This window comes from Mauremys mutica, chromosome 13 (genome assembly GCF_020497125.1).
Source record: "Mauremys mutica isolate MM-2020 ecotype Southern chromosome 13, ASM2049712v1, whole genome shotgun sequence".
Classification (NCBI taxonomy): domain Eukaryota; kingdom Metazoa; phylum Chordata; order Testudines; family Geoemydidae; genus Mauremys; species Mauremys mutica.
The window spans coordinates 10,059,662-10,073,161 of record NC_059084.1 but is presented as its reverse complement, the minus strand read 5'-3'; the positions used below and the strand labels follow the sequence as shown (position 1 = coordinate 10,073,161).

Sequence of the window (13,500 nt, the reverse complement as noted above, 5' to 3'; positions counted from 1 at the left end):
TGGTTTCAGCACTAAGATGGTTCTGGGCCTTTCAATACCCTCCTTTTCTTCTTCAGCGTCTCCAGTTAAAAAGCTTTGTGGAATAAACAGTGACTTTCAGCTTCTTCTACAGGAAAGAGAAACTTGCAGGATGAAGACAAGTTGACTTGCAGCTTTTCATCAGGTCCTCCATTTAGAAAAGCAAGCTTGATTTTGAACGTTGCATAGGATTTTACAATCACACACAGGATAATATCCAGGCAGCTGTCAGCAAGGACGTGATTTTCCTGGTTAAAATAGGAAATGCATTCATTCTTTATACATAATGTAAACAGAATCCATCTAGACCCTGAAGGGGTCTGCCTTTATATTTTTATGTGACTTGAAAAGAAGAGGTGAAGAAATTTCAAGTGATAACAATAAGAAAGGCTGAAAGGAAACTAATCATTTTCCTCCTTGGATCAAGCTGCTGCATTCAATGTGCTCTGAGCAAGAGGCAGCCCTCAGGGGTGAGTAACAAGGAATAGAAGAAATGAAAGGAAGGTCACTAAATGTTTACTCCATGTTATTGGTGCCATTTCTTTTAAAGATACCATAGATTCTTTTGTAAATATGCTAGCCTCGGTTAATCAGCAGTTTTAACGGAGGTGGACATTGTAGAAATATTCAAGATTTTATATTACATATTTTATCCTTGGTGTCTATACTTTTGTTTACATGTTCAGTATAAATTGTCAGACAATGTACTATACCTGGGGTGTGGAGCTGGCTTTTAGTGATTTTTTTTTAAAGCATCCATAAGCAATTTGGAATATTGACTTGATGGTAACTTGTTCTGATATTTTCCTTACCAGTAACGCTCATAGGAGATAGAAGAGACCTATTAGGTTATTCTGCCCATCCCCCCACTAATAATTCAAAATTGTTCTTCTGAGCTTGTGCTGCACAAGTAAAGAAAGGTTTTTTATTCAAAGAGTGTTTTTCTCCAAAACTGCAAATATCTAAGGTGTTATATTCATTGTGGAACTGTTTGTTGCATGTGTTTGGCTTCACTGTTATTGGCCAGACAGCAAAAGTTACAGTGCAGACTACCTCAGGGGAACAAGGAACACTGATTTACTGATATTTGGGAAATCAAGTTCTTTCAGATATAAGTGTTGCCGGGCTTTTCAGTTCAGTGTTGTGTCAGTGTAGCATTGGGCAGCAAGCTTCTCGATCAGGAGCACTGATCAGGGAAGTGGTTGCCTGATTTCCAGCATCAGTCTTCTTATTTCTAGAAAAACCTTTAAATGTATGTAGCGTAATGCAGCAGTTGTCCAGTATTTGCATGAATGCATTTTGCATTGTGTTGTAAGGATGAAGCATTAAAATGATGACATTCAGTAACAAAGCTAATGAGACACACCTGTTCAATCCAAACCTAGAAAAACAAAGGAATTTCCTATATTGTACATGCAGACCTTTTCATTTGCATATGATGAAGTGTTGAGACCTTCAATAGGAGTATTTATAATTTGGACACACGATGCTGAAATCAAACACCAATAAAATGAAATGCACACACTAAAAAAAGAAACTGATTCTTTCCCACCCCCACTCCTCTGAGATTCATCTGGTATATGAAAAGCTGTTCTGAAATCTGTCTGTGGCTTCCACGCACAAGCAGATCAAAAGAGAAACTGAAGATGTTTTAGTTAAATAACTATTCTTTCTGACCTTTTCTAAAGAACACTTAGTGCTGCACTTTGAGAATACATCACACAGTCTTACATAAGTATGTATTACACACAAATGTCCAGGCAACCTTGATTTTCAGACCTTAGTGAACTTTTAACATTCCTCGGTTTATAAAAATCAAATTAAAATTCATATTTCTTCATGTGGTATCATATTGACACCCACATGAGTTGTCAGCCTGGTTGGAAACTTTAGCTTGTCCTCACAGGCCTGAGTCACTTGAGCTAACGAAGTAACCAATAGCAGTAGTAGGTTGTCATTCTATATGCGAGCCAGCACCAGAGAGGGGATGGGACACATTTTGCTGGTCAGTTTCATGGCATTAACTGACAGCAGAGAAATGGTGAAACTCTGGAATCTTGGGTTCCATTCCAGACTCTGGAGAGGGGTGCCACAGGACTCTTTGCTGCTTTTACAGATCCAGACTAACATGGCTACCCCTCTGATACTCGGTTACAAATGTAAATATAGATAAGACAGTGCAGGCCTCATTAACAAGCAATTGAAGGTTTCAAAATTAGAGTTTTAGTGCATAGTCAATATGCATAACAAATACAGCTGGTAGTCATGTTAATCCACATCCTATCATGTGTTCTGATGGCTCTGCTGCAATCATTATGGTTCATGCTAGAAATGTATATTAAGAATAATATAGCAGAGGCCAATACATCAAAATCAATTAATCTATTTGCACTCAACTCTGCAGAAGTCTTATACCTCACAGGATCAGAAGGAAATTTCTCTTCCCTTGTGTAAATAGTATCATGATACACACATGGTCTTCTTTAACAAAAGGTCAGAGGTTCAGTTGGGTCTCTTCACCTCCACATGCCTTACTGTGAGTGAGCAAGCAGTGATTTGACACATACTTTAGCGTGGGTAAGACAGATATTCAGCTTTGCCTTAGAATTTTCTTGCCTTGTGGTTTTGAGCCAGATACTTAACATAGATTTTTGTGGTTTATAGAGTTAGTGACGGTGATTAGCTGGTTGGAGAAGGAAGAGATCTGCTAACCTGAAGGATATAAATGCCTCTCAATGAATGGGCACTGTGAAATCTAACTAACAGACTGTGTTGTGTTTTATGGAAATCCCAGAGGCTCCGGTGGTAAATTGGGTTAGTTCGTTATTTAATTTGTAGCTAGAATCAGTTCACATTTTGTTATTTTGATTTCGTTTTTATTTTTGAACTCTAAGGACATTTTTTTTGTGTCTGTGTGGAGGCGAAAGGCAGTGGCAGGGGCAGAGGATTGGGCAATGGGAATGAGAGTCTCCTGCCGTCACTTTTTGTTGTAGGAAAGACCGTCTTCTGCCTTCCTCTGAAGCAGCTGGTAGCCACAGCCGGAGAAAGGAGACTAGATGGACCACTAGTCTGATCCAGTCTGGCAAGTCTTTGTCAAAAGCAGCAAGGTAGAATGAAGGAATCTGTCCTCAGAGTAAAACATTCAGTATGGAACTTGGCATCTGAGTACAGAGAACTAGGCTTCCTGCCACCTTTTTGCCCAACTTCAGATTCCTTGAGAACACACATCCTGTGAGTGAAGGCTTAATGGCTGCCTAGATCTTATGCGAGGCCTCCACAACTTCTTCTGCAGTGCACAAGGACTGCACGCACACACACACACACACACACACACACACACACACCATGAAGGCTTTTAGAAAGTTCAGGATACCAAGTCAATGCATCACCGTCTGAGCAGAAAGCACAAGAGCGAAGTGAATACCTTCGCTCCTAGATTCCTTCTGGCCATAGCACAAAGCTTGGCTTCATTTTATACAGAACGCTCAGGAGTAACATCTCAACATCGATTATAATAATGCATTCATGAAACAGGCAAATACACCAAAGATGAGTACTGTACTGTATTTTCTTACAGTACTTCCCCCTTGCTTCCCAACTTCAGTCCATGTTAATACTCTCTGGAGTAGATCAGCCATGGAGTGAGTGTTGGGTACAAGAAGTTCTGTCTGTAGTGATGTTTTTAAGAGTCCCCTATTTCTTTGATTCACGATGATGGTACATCTCTTTGAGGCATGGAAAATACTATAAGATCAGCTTAGGGCCTGCCCCATAAAGATTGCTCTTTGAAGTACTTAATTTTCTGTGGCAGGAACAATGTCTTGTAGTTCAAACACTGAACTAGGATGCAGGAGATCCGGGTTCACTATCTAGCTCAGCAAAGCATCTTGTAACACCTTGAATAAGTTAGGAAGTCTGTGCCTCAGTTTCCCCTAATAACGACACTAGGCTTTCTGCCACCCTTTTATCTGACTGGCCTATTTAGATTGTAATTACTTGAGGGCAGAGACTTGTGTAGTGTGTGTCTGTGCAGCACCTATACAATGGGCCCCCTATCTCAGTTATAGCTTGTGGCACTATTGCAATAGAAATAGGGTGGTATTTTCATAAGCATTTAAGAAAATTGGGTGGATAACTCCCTCAGCTACTTATGAAAATCCCATGCATAAACAATACTAACAATGACAGCAATTGCACCCTTTGAAATATTACTGCTCAATAAATTTCACCTACAGAGATGTCCTCTAGTCTCCCCCTTGTCCTAACTTTATTTAGCAAACATTTTCTGGCTACTTTTCTTGTCTGCTCTTAAGATGCTGTTTTACTGGCTAGTAATACTGTTAGTGGTCTCATTTTTTTTTTTAAAGAAAGATTTTGAAACACTAAGGCATGTGGAAAATCCAAAAGTGGAGGCTGCAGACAATACCGCTTTCTGTTTGGTGTGTTTGTGGGAACACGTACCTTTCAAAGATAAAGCTGTGCTGTACATAAATGGGCTTTCTGCTTTGCTGTGAAGGAAGATTGCATCAATATTGTCATCCACTCAAAACTAGAATGAAGATGTCAGAGCTATCCAATACCACATGTAAATTTGATCATAAGACAGAGTATATTTAGTATGTTTTTAGTGACTTATTCCCACAGATGCTAATTAGAAAGTGATATTATACAAAGAGTGTGTGGGTAAATGAGTTGTTGGTTTTTGTTCTAAATGGTCCTGGGGGCTATAAGGCAAGATTGAGGAGTAGTTTCTTTACGTGGTCACTCTTTGTAGCCATGTATAAACGCATTATTAATATGTGCAAAATTATCTGAATGAGTAAAAGAAAAATTTACTTCGATGCCCCATAGACCTCTGCTCTCTTCACAAAGGAATCTGAGAATCTTCAGTATTGTCAGCCCCAAGCATTGAACAATCATGAATCTGGGCCCAGAAAATTAGGAGACTGGTTTAAAATTTATGATATTTTAAAAAACATAATCTAGTTCTTTATTTGCCTTCTGGTTATTGAGTCTTTACAGAGAATGTTTAACATGAATTCTAAAAAGGAGGGCTAAATTAATTTTTTTAAATGAAAGCGGAGATTCTCACATGACTCCAGGAGCTGGGGTTTTAGGGAAAAATACCAAATATTATGAGACTCAAAATGTCAAGTTACCAAAACTGGGTATTTTACACAGATAATGTCTGAATATTACATGGAGTCAGGTGAATGACTGTTCATGAGACCTGTTATAGAGATATCTCAGGCCACACAGATTATGTTTTCAGTTTCTGCTAGGGAGCTACACACGTCAGTACTGTCAGGTCATGTTGCCAGTCCTTAGTGGCTGAGGAAAAATCATCTGAGATAATTGCCTACATGTACCACTAGCTAGTACTTTATGCAGCACACACCCTACAGTCATGAACCTCCTCTCCATGTGGAACAGCATCCTACAGAAGCTGTCTCAGGGAACCAGCCATTCTCCTGCTCTATAGTTCTTGGTCAAGAGTACGCTCAGAAATGAACATCTACCCACAAAAATGCAAAGAACACAACATATAGGGAGGTTTGCTTCAGAATATTCTTCAGACACCCCACTACTGGGAAAGTGCTGGCCATGCATCAAAGTTATTGTAACACAAATGGGGAAACTGAGGCCCAGAAGGCACCATACATTGCTCAAGGTGATAGAGAAAGTCAGTGGCAGAACCATGCTGAGAATTCAGGTGTTCACACTTTCTAAGTGTGAATGGGATATAGAAGTGTTACAGCCTGTGTCTAATAGTCATTTCACCTGGTCTGCAGAACACTCTTGGATCAATGCACAGCAGGCCATCATCCCATAATGGCATAAGCAGAGTAGCCTCCAAACAACAGTGCATTAGCTTAGGAAGATGAATAACTTTGACAAATTTCAGTTCAGGACCTGGATTTCAAAGGCACCTTTATTTGGTGCCTAGTGTCTTGTGATCCATACTCAGTAAGGATCTGATCAAGTGCTTCTTCGTAGCTAACGAGCCTGGTTTTGGGCAACAACTGTGCAAAGGATCATGCACTATGATACAAATATGATTTTGTACCAGGTGGAGCAGCTGCTATTGTTATATAAGGGTGATTGGTATAGCGGAAGTTCAAAGGGTTGCCCTTCACATAGCATCCATGCAGGTCTCTGATGAGCTGAGCAGAGAGCTGCCCGCTGCAGCTGAGACCAGCTTTTGGTTTGTGTGCTGGCAGGTGAAAATTTTATCACAAGCTCTCCTTGCCTTAGTATGGATAATGAACCATGGATATCATGTTGTGAGGAGCTGTTCCATTAAAATTAGACTGTCTAGGGCTGGTTGCAATTTTTCATCAAAAGTATGATGGAAAATTTGGTTTGACAATTTTTTTTTTTGTGAAAAGTGACTGTTTTCTGTGAAAATTTTTCACTTTTAATTGAAAACCAAAATATTTCAATGTTATTTGATGTACTCTGACCAGGGACACCTATGATACATCACAGTGGCTCAGTAAGACTGAAGTGAATTAGGGAAGATGTAGACCAGGGGTCTCAAACACGTGGCCGGTGGAGTTATTTGCTGCGGCCCGCCAAGCTCCCGGCCCCCTGGAGTTATTTCCTGCGGCCGCCAAGTTCCCCTCACCCGCCACCACCCATCCCCCCCAGCGCACTGTGTCCTCGCTCCTCTGCCTACCTCCAGGCGCTTCCCGCTGCAAAACATCTGTTTGGGGGCACTTAGCGCTTTCCAGGAGGAAGGGGGAAGGAGCGGGGAGCCGCATGCTCAGGGGAGGAGGTGGAGAAGACGCGGGGCCAGAGTGGGGATTTGGGGAAGGGGTTGGAAGAGGTGGGGCCTCATGGAAGGGGTGGAGTGGGGATGGGTCCAGGGGAAGAGGTGGAGCTTTGGTATCTTTATAGGAAAAGGTGTCAGTGATTGGGCCAATGTACTAGTCCTCATGTGGCCCTGGTGGTGACTTGAGTTTGAGATCCCTGATGTAGACTGTCTTAGGAGCCCGAGCCAGAGAAGACAACAGGGGCAAGAGGCTCCTCAACAAGCCCAGTAAGGCACCACAGTGGCATTTCAGAATTGAGTTTTCGGCTTTCAGCTGTAAGATTTTGGGCTGAAAGTTTTTGGTTTTTCACAAAACCCTCCCAAGTTTTGGGGAGGAACAAAAATGTTTTCTGACCAGTTGTGTCTGTCCCCTATTTCACAGATGCTGAGGCCATAAGTGACCATGGTGATTGTCTAGTCTGACCTGTATAACAGGCCACAGAATGTCCTCAAAATAATTCCCAGAGCAGATCTTTTAGAAAAATAACCAATCTTGATTTAAAATTGTTACTGATGGAGAATCCACCACAGACCATAGTAAGTTGTTCTAAAGTTAAATTATTATGTTAAGATTTGCACTCTATTTCTAGTCTGAATTTGTCTAGCTTCAACTTCCAGCCATTAGATCATGTTATACCTTTCTCTGATAGAGCGAAAAGCCCATTATTAAATATTTGTTCTCCTTGCAGGTACTTAGACTAATCAAGTCACTCCTTAACCTTCTCTTTGTAATGCTAAATAGATTGAGCTCTTTGAGCCTATCACTATAAAGCAAGTTTTCTAATCATTTAATCATTCTTGGGGCTCCTCTCTGAATCCGCTCTAGTTTTTCAACATCCTTCTTGAATTGTGGACACCAGAACTGGACACAGAATTCCCACAGTAGTTGCCCTGGTGCCAAATGCAGAGGTTAAATAACCTCTCTACTGCTATTAAGATTCCCCTGGTTTGTGTGTCCAGGATTGCAAACCCCAAATCTTTTTCAGAGTTACTGCTTCTCAGGACAGAGTCCCCCATCCTGTAAGCATGGCCTGCATTCTTTGTTCCTAAATGTATGCATTTGCATTTAGCCGTATTAAAACACGTTATTGTTAGTGTGCGCCCAGCAAACCAAGTGATCCTGATCACTCTGGATCAGTGACCTGTCCTCTTCCTTATTTACCACTTCCCCAATTTGTGTGTCAGCTGCGAACTTTCAGTGATGATTTTATGTTTTTTTCCACGTCATTAATAAAAACGTTAAATAGTATAAGGCCAAGAACCGATCCCTGTGGGAATCCAGTAGAAATATACCCTCTCAATGATCATTCCCTGTTTACATTTTGAAACCTATCAGTTAGCTAGCTTCTAATCCATTTAATGCACGCTATATTAATTTTATATCTTCCTAGTTTTTTAATCAAAATGTCATTGTATATTACATCAACACTATTATCTTTATCAACCAGACCTGTAATCTCATCAAAAAAAAGAGATTAAGTTAGTTTGACAGCATCTATTTTCCATAAGCCCATGTTGATTGGCATTAATTATATTACCTTCCTTTAATTCTTTATTAAAAGAGTCCCATATCAGCTGCTCCATTGTCTTGCCTAGTATTGATGTTAGGGTGACCAGCGTTTCATTATCTGGGTCATCCCATTTACCCCTTTTAAATATTGTCACAACATTAGCTTTCTTCAAGCCCTCTGCAACTTCCCCAGTGTTCCAAGAGTTATTGAAGATCAACATTAATGGTCCAAAGACCTCCTCAGCCAGCTCTTTTAAAACTCTTGGATGCAAGCTGGCTGGACCTGCTGATTTAAACATGTCTGGCTTTAGCAGCTGCTGTTTAAGATCCTCATGTGATACTAGTGGAAAGGAAAAAGTGTAATAGGATATGACTAGATCATCTGTTTTTAGTCCCAAATACAGAACAGAAATATTTACTGAACACTGCTGCCTTTTCTACATGATTATTGATAATTCTACACATTTCCATCTAGGAATGGACCAACACCACTGTCAGGATTCTTTTTTTTTTTTTTTTTTTGGCTAATATAATTAGAAAACTCTCTGATTGTCCTTATCTCTGCTGGTCATAAGTTTCCCCTTGTGCCTCTTTGCTTCCCAAATCAATTTTCTACAGTTCTTAGCTTCTGATTTAAATTCGTTTCTATCAACTTCCTCTTTCTTCCATTTGTTACATATAATTTTTTATAGGTGCCTTCACATCCCCTCTAAACCAGTTCAGCTTTTTTAACCAATACAGTCTTATTCCTCAGTTGTGGCTTTCAAGCATCTAGTTCTGCTCCTTTCTTAGGGTTGGGGGGGGGGCTCTGTCCTCCTCCTGCTGCACCTTCAGAACATGGGGAGGGGATGAGGAGAACATGGGGGCCCCAGGATGGGGGCAGGGAGGAGTCATGTGGAGGGTCACATGAGGAGGTAACATGCCCCCCATGGCCTACTCCCCCAGACCGGTAAGAAATGGATTGCACTTGCACCTCTGTATGGCAAACCACAAAGAGTTGGGTTCCAGTCTCTGGATACCCAGAGCCAGATGTTCGAAAAAGCTAGGCCCAACTTGCACATTTCCAGTTTGTACATAGAGCTGTGTGCCTAACAGGTGGCCACAATTGTGACAGTTATGCATACAAATTCGATCACTGAAACAGCAAAAGTATTTCATTAGACACTTGTATTTGCAGTTTTGCATGTAAAATTATGTATTAGTGTATACTAGTGGTTCCCAAACTAGGGGCGTGGCCTGTTCAGAGTAAGCCCCTGGCAGGCCAGAACGGTTTGTTTACCTGCCGCATCTGCAGATTCGGCCGATCGCAGCGCCCAGTGGCCGCGGTTCGCCGCTCTCAGCCAATGGGAGCTGCAGGAAGCAATGCGGGCCGAGGGACGTGCTGGCCACCGCTTCCCGCAGCCCCCATTGGCCTGGAGCGTAATGTGTTATGTGGGCCGCATCCAATACTACCTGTGTGGCTCTGAGGATGTGACATGGGCTACAGCTCTGTGCTGAATGAGACCCACTGCTTTAGGGATTTACGTTTTCAAGCTGTTCGCTGCAACCTTGAGGGCTAGAATATCATTTTGTTTGGTGTTTTTAAATGAAAGCTGAGATTCTCACATTCACATGACCGCAGAAGTTAGAGCTTTCACAAGAAATACCAAATATCACAATACTGCAAATAACACCTCATAGTAGATGTTCCACACACTTGTTAGCAAATACAAGCTACCTTAAACTTCATTATTTGGTGAATACTTTCAATTTTTCACTAGAAAAACTCCCTATACGCAGAATTCACTGTACTGTTGTTAGCAACTCCCACAATGTTATCATGGTTCTCAATATTTGATGGTTTTCCTCAGAGCCACTGGTGTAGTGGACTAGTTACATGGGAATTTCAACTTTAATTTTATGGGGTGGGGGGACGGGATAAGTTTCTGGCCCTCATTGTTGTGGAGAAAAGTTTGACACAAGTGCATCTTAAAGGCTTAAATAACCAGTGGGAAGAGAATAAGAGCCTTAGATTTAAACATATATTTTTAAAGAGTCTCATAATAATTTTGTGCAACAATGAACCTCGAGTTTCAACTATGACACGATTGACCTTTGTTTGCATGGTTATACCCAGCGCTGCCAATTCTTTTAATTTTATCATCAATCTTACAGTATCTGGCATTTCTTTTAAAAAATCATATGATTACATAAAGATTTGAACTTTCACTTAAAGTTTGTAGCCCTCATAGATTACAGAGAAAAGTTGAAAATGCAAACCCTAATGACTGAAAGCAAATACCCCTCCCCTACATGTATTATTTTTAAAATCTCATGATTTTTGGGAGAGGGATGACTCATGATTTAAAACTTGGGGTTGACAATACCCATGACCTGCCAAATAGGTAGAAACATATGGACTATTTCACAACCTTAACAACTAAAGCAAGTGCAACCTTGGCTTCTATATATTCTGTTTTCACATGGAAGTGAATATTATGTGATAAATAGCTGAACCAAGTACATTACATTTATTATGGACCTTTGACCATTTCACCAGCTATATAGCAGAAAATCCCTGCTTGAAATTGTAGAATTACTGCTGAAAATCACAGCTCTCCTTGTTCACATTCGCGGTTTGCACTAGCACAGCTACACCAACTGCATTGACCTAACTGCTTGCATTGAAATCAGTGGGAATTTTACCAAACACTAAGGGTATGTCTACATGGCGCACTGAAACCTGCAGCAGCGAGTTTCAGAACCTGGGTCTACAAACGCCAGTTTGTGCTATAGTGCTAAAAATAGCTGTGTAAAATTTGGGGCTTGGGCTGGCACTCGGGTTCTGAAACCCAGGGTGGGGTCCAGATCCTGAGCCTGAATGTGTACACAGCTATTTTTAGAGCCGTGGTGCAGGCCCAAGTCTGTAGACCCAGGCTCTGAGACTTGCTGCTGAAGATTTGTGATTGCCGTGTAGACGTACCTTAAGTGTTTTAGCAAATCTCTCCCTTAATAACCCCACCTTTTCAGCAGGAAGAGAGAACTGATTTTCTCATTAAGCAAAAATTAATTGTCATTCAATGGAATTCATCTTGCAGCAAAACCTTGTAGGACATATGGATTTGTAAGGCTTCAGGTCTGAATACAAATACAGCGGCATCCACAGAATATATCCACAACCTGATTACATTCTGGCCTATGTTGTTCTGACATTCTTCCCCTTAAACTAATATTCATTTTTACTAACCCTCCCTATTTAGCTGGGAATAAAGTAGGGCCATAAGACAGCGAAGGAACAACCTTCCTCCCTTCCCCTGAAAACTAAAGCCCAGTTTATTTAAAGAGGAAAGTCCCAAGAAAATTGCATACCTTTCCACAGTGTACTTGAACATTGCAACAGATTAAAAAAAAATTCCTAGGGTTCTTGTGCAGTTGTCTGACTGAAATATTGAAAGTGGGTCTAAAATGAACTCTGGTTATTTGAGAGGAATAATGAATAAAGAAAATTAGCATTATTGTAAATGACAAAGGGGACCATTCATTTTTCATGTCTGTGCTCGTTAAGAGTGTGATTAAATGGGAGCAGGCAAGATGACAGGAACCATATGTCATATTTCCACTCAAGACATATGGCAATATCAAATCGCTTCAAAATGGATTCCCCAGATTCTGTAGTTGGATGGTGGTTGAATGTTATTGCATTAAATACTGCATCAGCAGCTATCAGTTGGCTGTATTTACATAGCATAACTAAAGGGGCTGTCCTGCCTGTGCCTTGACCTCCCACTATCTCCTGCATCTCCACCAAAAGTAATGCTTTCAGAAAAAAACAAGGCCAGGGAAATTATGCTTGTACAGAATGTAAAACATCACAAAACATCACAAATCTGAAAAAGGCACAGACCCACCAGCCCTTGCCTGTGTAATTAGGTGTTTATACATGCATGGTCAGAACTGGCCATTTGTACAGCCAGTTATTGGATTCGTACATACAGCTTCAGCAACTATGAATGCAGATTAGATCCACAATTATGCATATACTTGTTGTGCAGCTGCATGCTAAACTCTGAAAATATGTTTCTCTGTAACTAACTACCTGGCTGCAAACACAGTTATTTCACTGGCAACTGTAGGTTGTTCACTTACTTAGTAGCTGCATATGATGCATTTGCACATCTACAGCTTACATCTGGCCCAGGTCATGGTGATAAGACTGCACTACTGAATTCTTCATGCATTGTCACAGGATGATATATCTTGTCCCACCACAGATGAACTCCATTGTACTGACATGTTACTGCAATTAGAATTCCCAGGATTCTGGTCTCATGTAGCTACTGAAATATACTGAGCTATTTTCATGAGTTAGGTCAGGAAGTGGGTTCTTGTCACCACTATGTACACATTATAGTTTACAGAATAAATTGGCAAGGATTCTTTACCATGATGCTTTATGTATCTTTGGCTAGCTTTTAAAAAAAAAGCTACCTCAATGATAGGTTCTTTGGTAAAGTTTGTTTGTTCCTGAATACCAGAGGGCTCAGCTGAGTATTATTTCCCTTCTTAAGTGGCTGAAACATAAGTTAAAGCTGCCTTTAGGCAGGCTCAGTGCACCCTGCGGCCTTGCTGGAACGTTTTCAACGAATAAGCAAAGTTTGCACATTTGAAAGAGGAAGATTTGTTTTTCAGCTGACTTCACCAGTTCTTTGGCTCGGGGGGTCACACAAGCTACAGTTAGGTTTTCGCATACAGTGGAAAGGAAGTTGACTAAATACCAAAAAATATTCCCCTGTTCCCACAACCCCTGTGCCAACTCCACGAGAAACCTGCATAGAACTAGGGAAAACAGTGGGCAAAAACTTAGAGACTATTAAAATATGAATTTTCAGTTCAACTGTGTTCACAACCCTTTCACCTGAGTTTGAGAAGTTGAGCGTTAGGAACACCAATATTCACAGAGTAGTGCTTTAATTGTTGCCAAAATTTGATTTCTAATTTTGATCTTTGATTGTACTATTTGAAAAATCAGATGTGCACTGGTGGGATGAGTTAAATCCATAATACAACACAGGGCCAGAAGCAGTGTGGCTGAACTTTTCAGTCTCTTGTAGACACACAGTCAGAACGTGCACCCGAATACCTGTGTCATTGGACACTACAGGTGGGACACGAAGGGACT

At 40.8% G+C, this 13,500-nt stretch overlaps 1 protein-coding gene across 9 annotated transcripts in view; it reads left to right on the top strand.

Moving 5' to 3' along the window:
• Positions 1 to 13,500, top strand: part of PHACTR3 (phosphatase and actin regulator 3) — a 165,121-nt gene that overhangs the window by 40,125 nt on the left and 111,496 nt on the right. The window contains exon 2 of one of the 9 annotated variants that reach the window (XM_044986074.1): positions 113 to 488. The exons of 7 other annotated variants lie outside the window; for them this stretch is intronic. The gene's annotated coding sequence lies outside the window, so the exon portion shown is untranslated. Of the gene's footprint in view, positions 1 to 56; positions 489 to 13,500 lie in introns of all 9 variants that reach the window. One more of the 9 variants, XM_044986075.1, reaches the window with a different exon arrangement.